This window comes from Dama dama, chromosome 12, assembly GCF_033118175.1.
Source record: "Dama dama isolate Ldn47 chromosome 12, ASM3311817v1, whole genome shotgun sequence".
Taxonomy (NCBI): domain Eukaryota; kingdom Metazoa; phylum Chordata; class Mammalia; order Artiodactyla; family Cervidae; genus Dama; species Dama dama.
Window position 1 is genome coordinate 42,901,852 of NC_083692.1, and position 10,180 is coordinate 42,912,031.

Genomic DNA, 10,180 nt, shown 5'->3' on the forward strand with positions numbered 1-10,180 from the left:
ATCCTTTTAGCTTCATTTCTCCAAGCCTGTTCCTTGGGTTCTTTCTGTTTCTAATAAACAACTTGTATGTTCCTCTCTACTTTCAGTAGCTGCAAACTGATTTCATCTGTACTTCAGGAACATTCCAACTTGGATTTCCCATACATCATAATCCTTTACATTACACTTCAGGATTCTGCAATGTTGCCATTGATACTTGGCTGCTTTAAAATAATATATAGCTTTTGCCATAACTTGGCTGCTTTGAAACTTTCAAAGGTTAGATTTCAGAGAATTTACAGAACATATGACCCCTTTTCCTCCATCTTTCCAAGTGTTTATTGTATGTATATATTATACATTCCCACAAACACACATTCACAGAAGATTTGCCTTCACGTCAGTGGACACTATGGCAACCCTGCCCCCTTAGGGCACTCATCCACTTACCCAGTGACCACACCTCTTCTAGGCCTTTGAGGGACTGTTTCCCATGGTGGAAAAGGAGACAGGAGTTTTTGCTGCTTCCCAAAACATATAACATTAGGATAGACTAGAGTATTTCCCTTCATGGTCATCAACTAGAGTGCAAAAGAGGTTTATACCCACACACATACATCACACGAGTGCCACACAGGGCAAATAAAGTGTACATCATAGAAGAATTTATAAGCGAGAAATAGCAAAGCACACATGGTCTCCTGAGCTCTCGTTTTCTTCATAGAGAACCATGCATAAGAAAGAATTTCCATAGAGAGGGAACCTCCTGCAAAGAACCGCCCACCTTACGCTGTGTCTACAGAGCTAATACCAACCTGTTCTTCCTCTAAAGCAAACTCAGAATCTGTAAGGAGTAGGTAAAGAAAGAGCCATTAGGGCCAATGCAATTCCTTTTTTCTCAACTCTACATCAAGTAAAATGAATGAGATTACATTCTGTAATTCTGGGGCTTCCCAGGTGGCTCAGTGGTAAAGAACCCACATGCCAATGCAGGAGACACAAGAGACGTGGGTTTGATTTCTGGGTCGGGAAGATCCCCTGGAGGAAATGGCAACCCACTCCAGTATTCTTGCCTGGGAAATCTGATGGACAGAGGAGTCCATGGGATTGCAAAGAGTTGGACACAACTGAGTGACTGAGAATCAGCATCAAGCATACAAATGGAAAAAGCTCTTCAAAAATGTCAATATTAGGAAAGAAAGAAGGCTGACAACTATTTCAGACTAAAAAGACACTAGAGAAACAAGACCAAATACTCAATCCTGAGTGGGATCCTGGGTTAGGAAGAAAATTAGTATAAAAGGGTATTATTAGGACAATTGATAAAACCAGAATATGGATTACATGTGAATAATTTTGTATTTTGTTAGATCTTCTGAATTTTATAACACTGTATTCTGTTTATTAAAGAGAATGTCCTTGTTTTTAAGAACTACACCCTGAAAGATTAAGGGGCAAAGGGGCATGATTTAAGCAACCTGCTTTCAAATGGATCAGAAAAACACACACAGACACAGAAACATGATGAAAGAAGGGAGAAGGCAGTGATAAGGCAAATATGAAGCAGATGCAGCCCAAATACCTGCAACTGGTGAATCTGAGTGAAGGTATACTACAGTTCATTGTGCTCTTCTTACAGTTCTTCCATAAGCTTGAATTATCTCAAACTAAAGAGTTACAAAATTAAGAATGTAGTAGATATACTTGTCATTTGGATTTATCACCAAGATATATTACTGTTACGTCAAAAAGCAAGATGCTTAAGAGTTGCCTGTAGTATATCCAAATGGTTATATATCTATCTATTTATCTATCTATATAGATATTTGTACATTAATATATATCTTTATATTTATGTTCAGGCTACACAAAGATATTAAGAATACATTAAGACATTAAGAATTCAAATGATGCCTGAATAAGTGGTCCTGGCAACTAGAGAGGCTAACTCTTGCAGTTATTTGAACTTTGCAAATAACTTGGTCACCACAGTGGTGGTTCTGCATCTTGAATGCTATCATCCTGCTCCTTTTGTAGATGAATTTCTCCCAAGACCTTGTTTCTCCTAATCAATGTAGTCTGGTTAAAATTGCATTTTATATTTGATACTGGAAGATAAAAACAAACTTCATATTGATCTTGTATCCAGGAAGATTTCTAAACTTTAGTCTAATTTTTTATTAATATATAGGTTATTTGGATTTTTTCCTTTCAATTCTTATGCATTTTATTTTTTACCTTTCAAACTAGCTAGCACCTCTTGTAATATGCTGAATAAAAGTGAGATAGTAGGTATCCATAGCTCATTCCTGAACTGAGGAAAAATATTAAATAATTCACCATTAAAAATAATACTTACTAAAGGCATAATTTGTTTTTTGAGAGTAGCAATCATGAATGGATTATCAGTGTGATAAGGTTTTTCTGTATCTTTTGTGGTAATCATGAGATTCTATCTTCTTTATTCTGTTATGGTGGTTAATTATTGATGATGGTCATACATTAAACTCACTTTCTATTTCTTGGGCGTCCCTGGTGACTCAGATAGTAAAGAATCTTGCCTGCAATGAGGGAGACCTGGGTTCGATCCCTGGGTTGGGAAGATCCCCTGGAGGAGGGCATGACATTTCAGAGAAATCTATCTTATTTGTGACATAGTATCATCTTCATGAATTGCTGGGTTCTGTTTGCTAATCTGTTGTTCAAGAGTAAAAAACACCTACGGATTAGTATTCTTTACCATGTCACAAATTACCAAAAACTTAGTGGTTTAAAACAATACCTATTTATTATCTCAGTTTCTGTAGGTCAGAGTCCAGGCATGGCTTAGCTGGGATCACATATTGCAGTTTGTTGTCAAGTCTCTTTAGGATCCTTCAGCCTGAAACAGTTCTTATAAATCTCCTTGACTTTCAAGAATTTACACTTTTGAAGATTACTGGCCAGGTATTTTGAAGAATTTCCCTCAATATGGGTTTGTCTGATTTTCCTCATGATCGGATTCACTTCATGCATTTGTAACATACAAATGTCACAGAAGTGATAATGTGTTCTTACTGCCTCACATTAGATATTAGGTGCAACACAATTTTGATATGTCCCAACACTGGCAATGTTAACTCTAAATCACTCAGATAAAGTGGGGCCTGCCAGGTTTCTCCATCAGTTACTTTTCCTTTTTTTTTTTTTTTTTTGGCTGCACTGTGCAGCTTGTGGGATCTTAGGTCCCTGACCAGGGATTAAACCCGAACACTCAGCAGTTAAAGTGCAAAATCCTAACCACTGGACCATCAGGGAATTTCCAGTTATTTCTCCTTTATGTAATCAGTGTTTTGTAGGGAAGACTTAAAACACTACAGGGGTTGCCAAATGGCAATTTTCTAATGCCATAATTCCAACTACATTCATCAGTTGGTCCTCTACTATAAAGAGAAGTTTTTCTCTTTTCCTTATTTATTTTTAAAAAGTTTTCATCTTTGTGGACTCATAAATTTATACTTTAAAATTCACTGGAATAGAATCTGTTATTATCATCATTTATTTTTGAAGTACAAAGTCTCAAGGGTAGCCAGCAGGAGGCCCTTCAAAATGTTTTCTGTACCCACTTGACTCTTTGAGCACCTTCTTACTTTTTAACATAGCAAGATCTTCCACACTTACCTTGTACTATCTCTGTACCAGTCCTGAAGTCAGCCATTTCTCAGAGAGCCCTGGTTCCTGTTAGAAGAGAATAGTATTTAGAAACCAGGATCTGGGAGCTAGGTGTACTCAAGCTACTGCAGTTTCACAGGCTCCCATTATCCACTCTTTGTTTCCTTATTTGATCAGCTTCCCTGCATGCAACTTATCTCCTGTTGCTGCTACTACTCCCGATCCCTATCCCATTACACTACACACAGACACCATCCTTACTTACTCTGCTTCTCTGATACCCAATGTCAAGTCACTGCTGCCCCACAATATGAAGCCTAGCTAGATTGGTCTCAACTATGGCTTTTTTTTCAGATCAAAGTGTGAATGAATAATGGAAGAGAAGAAAGTTAACAAGGCTTTCCCTGTTATTTTCTGCTTCTCATTTTGATGGATTACTTTTGTGTCTGTCTCTTTTCTCAGATTGCTTTAAAATCACTAAACTGCTACAGAAACTTAAGTAGTGTAGCTTTTTAACCTGAGAATGAGCACTCAAGTGTGGGGGTGGGATAAGGCTGTCGGCAACTGTAGCAATGCCTTAGTGGATTTTCCAAGAACAGTCTATAGAAAAGTATGGGAGTAGAATTGTGACACACTTGGATAGACTGCAGGTGTTCTGACAGAGGCCAGTAATGCCCACTCACATTGCGTCATGCGACGAGTCCAAAAAACACAGGTCTGTCCTGCAAATTGTGCCCTCCATGTCCTTGCAAAAGTCTGTGCCCACCTCAGGCTGAGGACATTTGAAGCAGATGTCCACACACATTCTCACACTACAGCCAGTGTAGACCCCTGTGTGCAGCATCCATCCTCACTGCAGTCCAGGACAGGGAGGGCTGCAGCAGGACCTCGGACACAGTGAGCTCACCCAGCTGGCCCTTATAAGGGTGTGCATACACCTGCCAAGTCCTCGGTGGTCGGGGGAGTCTCCCTTCCCAGACTGAGAGCTACTGTTACATCAAGACACGAACCAAGCGAAGAAGAGTGAAAGGATGGATTAGGTTTTTTTAAACTTCCTCTTTTCTCCTCTCCCATTTTTCCTTTCTTCTAACTTTCTGGAAGCTGTACACTGTTTTTATGTTCTATGTTTCCTTTACATATTTCAACAAATATACAAGTAGCCCTTATTACCTTAATATGTTTGGATCCAAGGTTTGAATACCAAGGGATACTGTATTATCCCAAACTATTTAGATTTGAACCTGTGGATGGCTTGTAGTGAGTTTGTGTGAAAACTTAGTTTATCTAGTGTCTGAGATAATATAGTGAAAGTCAGTATAGCAAGGGTTACTCATACTTAAAATTATTTTTCAATGTCAAAAATTAAAATATATAACTTTACCCCAAAAGGTGAGACAAATACACTTTACTACACCTTCCCCTGAATACTCTTTATGTATTAAAAAATTTATTCTAACTTACTTAAAAAGATTAAGTCACAAACACTTCTCAGCAAGTACTTAAATCTGTATACTTCATAACCTTTTGCTCACCTCTGTATCTTTTATTTCATGTTTTCCTATTTCAATCCTATATTTCATTTTTTAAATGAAGTGTAGTTGACATATTAATTTCAGGTATATAACACAGTGATTTGTTTTTGGCCACACTGAGCAGCTTGTGGGATCTTAAGTTTCCTGCCCAAGGACTGAAGCAGGGACACAGCAGTGAAAGTTGCTAAGTCCTAACCACTGGACAGCCAGGGAATTCTGTGACCTGGTATTTTATAGATTATACTCTTCTATAAGTTATTATAAAATATTGGCTATATCCCTGTGCTATTACATCCTTGTATTTTATTTTACATCTAATAGTTTGTACCTCTTAATTCCCTTAACCAGTCTTGCCCTTTCCTCCATCCCTCTCTCCTCTGGTAACCAACTGCTAGCTTGTTCTCTGTATCTGTGAGTCTGTTTTATTTATTTTTTAGTCCACATGTAAATGAAAACATGCCGTATTTGTCCTTCTGTGACCAATGTCACTAAGAACAATACCTTCCAGGTCTATCCATGTTGTTGCAAATGGCAAAATTCCATCCTTTTTATGGTTGAGTAATATTCCATTGTATCATGTCATTTCCAAATAGTGACAGTTTTATTTCTTCCCTTCCAATTTGAATGCCTTTTCTTTTTCTTGTTTGATTGCTATGGCAAGGACTTCCAATATCATATTGAATAGAAATGCTGAGAGTAGGCATCCCACTCTTGTTCTTGATCTTAGAGGATGTTAGCTGTAGGTTTATTATAAATGGCTTTTATTAATTTGAAGTATGTTTCCTCTATGTCACCTTTGTTAAGAGTTTTAAATTATGAATGGATGTTGAATTTTCTCAAATTGAGATGATCATGTGATTTTTAGTCTTGGTGTGATATACCACAATGACTGACTTGTGGATACTGAACCATTCTTGTATCCCTGGAATAAATTTCACTTAATCATGATTGATGTATGATTCTTTTTTTCTGCATCTATTGAGATGATCATGTGATTTTTAGTCTTGGTGTGATATACCACAATGACTGACTTGTGGATACTGAACCATTCTTGTATCCCTGGAATAAATTTCACTTAATCATGATTGATGTATGATTCTTTTTGTGTATTGTTGAATTTCATTCACTATTATTTTGTTGAGGATTTTTGCATTTCTGTTTATTAGGGATATTGGCCTGTAATTTTCTTTAAAGTGTCTTTTGTTTTGGTACCAGGGTAATGCTGGCCTCATAGGAGAAGTCTGAAGTGTTCTCTACTCTGCAATTTTTTTGATAGTTTTGAGGAAAGGTATTAACTCTTCTGTAAATGTTTGGTAGAATTCCTCTAGGAAGCTCTCTATTCCTGGACTTTTGTCAGAAGTTTTTTGGTTACTGATTCAATTTTAGTACTAGAAATTGGTCTGTTCAAATTTTTTATATCCTTCTTGGTTTAGTCTTGAAAGATTGTATATTTTGAAAAGATTTATTCACTTCTTCCAGGCTGTCCAATTTGTAGGTATATAGCTATTAGTAGTATTCTCTTATGATTGTTTATGTATCTGGGATACTGGCTGCATTAATAACTTTTTTCATTTCTAATTTTATTTGGGCCCTCTCTCATTTTTCTTAATGAGTCTGGCTAAAGGTTTATTGATTTTGCTTATCTTCTCAAAAATTCAGCTCTTGGTTTCATTTTTTTTTTGCTATTTTATGTATTTCTACTCTGTATTTATTATTTCCTTCTTTCTGTTGACTTTGGGCTTTGCTTGTTCTAAATCAGGTCACTTATTTGAGTTTTTTCTTATTTCTTTTTTGTACATGAAGACATTTTATTATGATTTTTACTATATATTAGTAATATACCTAATTGTGGGCTTCCCTGGTGGCTCAGGGGTAAACAATCTGCCTGCAATGCAGGAAACCTGGGTTTGATCCCTGGGTTGGGAAGATCCCCCAGAGGAGGGTAGGGAAATCCACTTCAGCATTCTTGTCTGGAGAATCCCATGGACAGAGGAGCTTTGTTGGCTACAGTAAACAGGCAAAGAGTTGGACACAACTGAAGCAAATGAGCGCACACACACACAGGCATACCCAACTGTATTTTCTCAAACGGCAAATGAGATTAAGGATAACATTTCCCTTTGGATCCTGAAAACTTCAGTATCACCTGTCTTTTGGAGGATTAGGTTTCCTACAACATCTACGATTCTGTCCATGAGGATACCAATGGTGCTCAGTAGTAAAGAATATTTTGCTAGGTTGTTCTATCACGGGTCCTTGCTGGAAGTGTTCCCTTTCTTCTTCTAATTTGGTTTTCAGCACTAGATCATGTGTTTCTTCATCATTATGTACAGGATCTGGCTGGCGCATAGGTTTTGTGTGTTCATATGGGATGTCCATGGAAGGGTGATAGCATACTATTATCCTGCCATCAGATGTCACAGCAAGCTCTACTTTGCAATTATAGTCATCTGGAAGAGAAGACTATGTAGATTTATGACAAACACAATATAAGGTTCCATTTTGAACTGGAAAATAATGTTTCAAGCTAGTTCTGCTTGACATTGCCCATTTTACTGCTGCCACTGCCGTGGAATCAAGATGCTTGTCAGATGATACGAAATGATTTGAAGAGAAACTGTTTTTAAAATCTGCTTCTTGACTACTGCTCACTGCAAGTCCGCCATCTTGCCTCTGAGATTTTTCTTATGTCTTGAGTTAAGCGTGTATCAATATAACCTTCCTTCTTAGAACAGTTTTTGCTGCTTCGTATAGATTTTGGGAAGTTGTGTTTTTATTTTCATTTGTCTCAAGATATTTGTTTTCCCCTTCAATTTCTTAATCAACCCACTGGCTTCTTTCTTTTTTGGGGACAAGTTGTTTAGTCTCTGTATGCTTTTCCATTTTTCCTTGTCTTGATTTCTAGTATTATACTGTTGTAACTGGAAAAGAATCCTGATATAGTTTCAGTCTTCTTAAATTTACTGCTAATTGTTTTATGGCCTAGCATGTTATCTACTCTGGAGAAAGTTCCACGTGTACTTGAAAATAAGGTGTATTCTGCTGTTTTGGGGTGGAATACCTTGTACATATCTGTTAAGTTCTTCTGTTCTAACATGTCATTTAAGGCCAGTCTTTCCTTATTGATTTTTTGACTGGATGATTTATCCATTGATATAAATTAGGTGATACAGCCCCCTACTGTTACTGTTATTACTGTCAATTTCTTTCTTGGTATCTGTTAGTATTTGCTTTACATACTTAGATGCTACTATATTAAGTGCAGACAGGTGCACATTTACAAATTAATAGCCTCTTCTTGTATTGATCCCTTTATCTTTTATTATAGAAAACAGACTTTGTTTTCAAGTCTACTTTGTCTAATTGGAGGACTGTTACCCTAGCTTTTTTTCTTCCCATTTGCATGGAACATTCTTTCCATATCTTCATTTTCAGTCTGTTTTTAGCTCTGAAGTGAGTTTTTTGTAGGCAGCATACACATGGGTCTTGTTCAGCATTTGTAAAATCCAATAAACCACTCTGCGTCTTTTGGAGTGTTTAGTCCACTTAAAGTGATTATTGATAGGTAAGAATTTATTGCCATTTTGTTACTTTTCTGGTTATCTTTGTGGTTCTTGTTTTTTTAGTCTCTTCTTTGTGGTTTACTGATTTTTATTATGTTTGGCTTCCCCTTTTTAATTCTCACATATGTATTTTAGAGTTTTGATCTGTGCCTATGATGAATTTCATATATATTGATCTATACCTACTTTTTAAAAACTAAGTCATTTCAGTTCAAAACATTTTAAAATTCACTCCCCGTCACATTTTATGTTTACGATGTCATATTTTACATCTTTATGTCTATCCATTTACTGTTTATTGTGCTGTGCTATGCTCTGTTGTTTCCAACTCCTTGTAACTCCATGGGCTGTAGTCTTGCCAGGCTCCTCTGTCCACGGAATTCGCCAGGCAAGAATACTGGAGTGGGTTGCCATGCCCTCCTCCAGGGGATCTTCCCAACCCAGGGATCAAACTCTGGTCTCCCACATTGCAGGTGGATTCTTTTACTGTCTGAGCCACCAAAGAAGCTCACTTTATTGCAGTTTATTGTAGTTACAGTTTTTACAGTTTTGTGTTTTAATCCTCATATCAGCTTCATTGGCAGATCCACTGGCTTTACTGTTACTTGCACTTGCCACTGAGATTTTTCCTTTCATGTATTTTATTTCTTATTATAGCCTTTTTTCTCTTAAAGAATAATATCCTGTTAACATTTCTTGTAAGGCCAGTTTAGTGATGATGAACTCATTGTTTTTGACTGTCAGAGATATTCTCTCCAAATCTGAATGATAATCTTGCTGGGTAGAGTATCCTAGGTTGTAGGTTATTTCCTTTCACCACTTTAAATATATCATGCTACTCTCTTCTGGTCTGCAATGTTTCTGCTGAAATATCAGTTGATAGCCTTACTGGGGATACCTCAGATGTGGCTCATTTTCTCTTGCTGCCTTTAACATTCTCTTTAATTCCTGCCATCCTCAGTTATGGTATTTCTTGATGTCTCTTTGGGTTCATCTTTTTTGGGACAGTCTGTTTACTGGACCTGGGTATCTTAGGTTTGGGAAGTTTTCAGTCGTAATTTCATGAAATACATTTTCAGCCCTTCCTCTCTCCTTTCTCCTTCTGAGATCCCTATAATGTGAATGTTAGTACACTTGATGTTGTCCCAGAAGTCCCTTTAATTATCATTAAATTTTTGTTTTTTTGCTCTGATTGGGTGATTCCCACTGTTCTATATATTTCCAGGTCACTTGTGCATTTTTCTGTATCACCTAATCTGCTATTAATGACTTCCAGTGTATAATTTTCATCTCAGCTGTTTATTCTTCAGTTCTGGTTGTTTCATTCTTTTATGTTCTAAGTCTTTGTTGAAGCTCTGAGTTCCTCCATTCATCTCGAGTTCAGTTCAGTTCAGTCGCTCAGTGGTGTCTGACTCTTCGCAACCCCATGGACTGCAGCACACCAGGCTTCCCTGT

At 37.1% G+C, this 10,180-nt stretch overlaps 1 pseudogene; it reads right to left on the reverse strand.

The window, feature by feature from the left end:
- Positions 1-7,304: 7,304 nt before the first annotated feature.
- LOC133066822 (large ribosomal subunit protein mL42-like) lies at positions 7,305-8,313 on the reverse strand (annotated as a pseudogene).
- Positions 8,314-10,180: the final 1,867 nt, after the last annotated feature.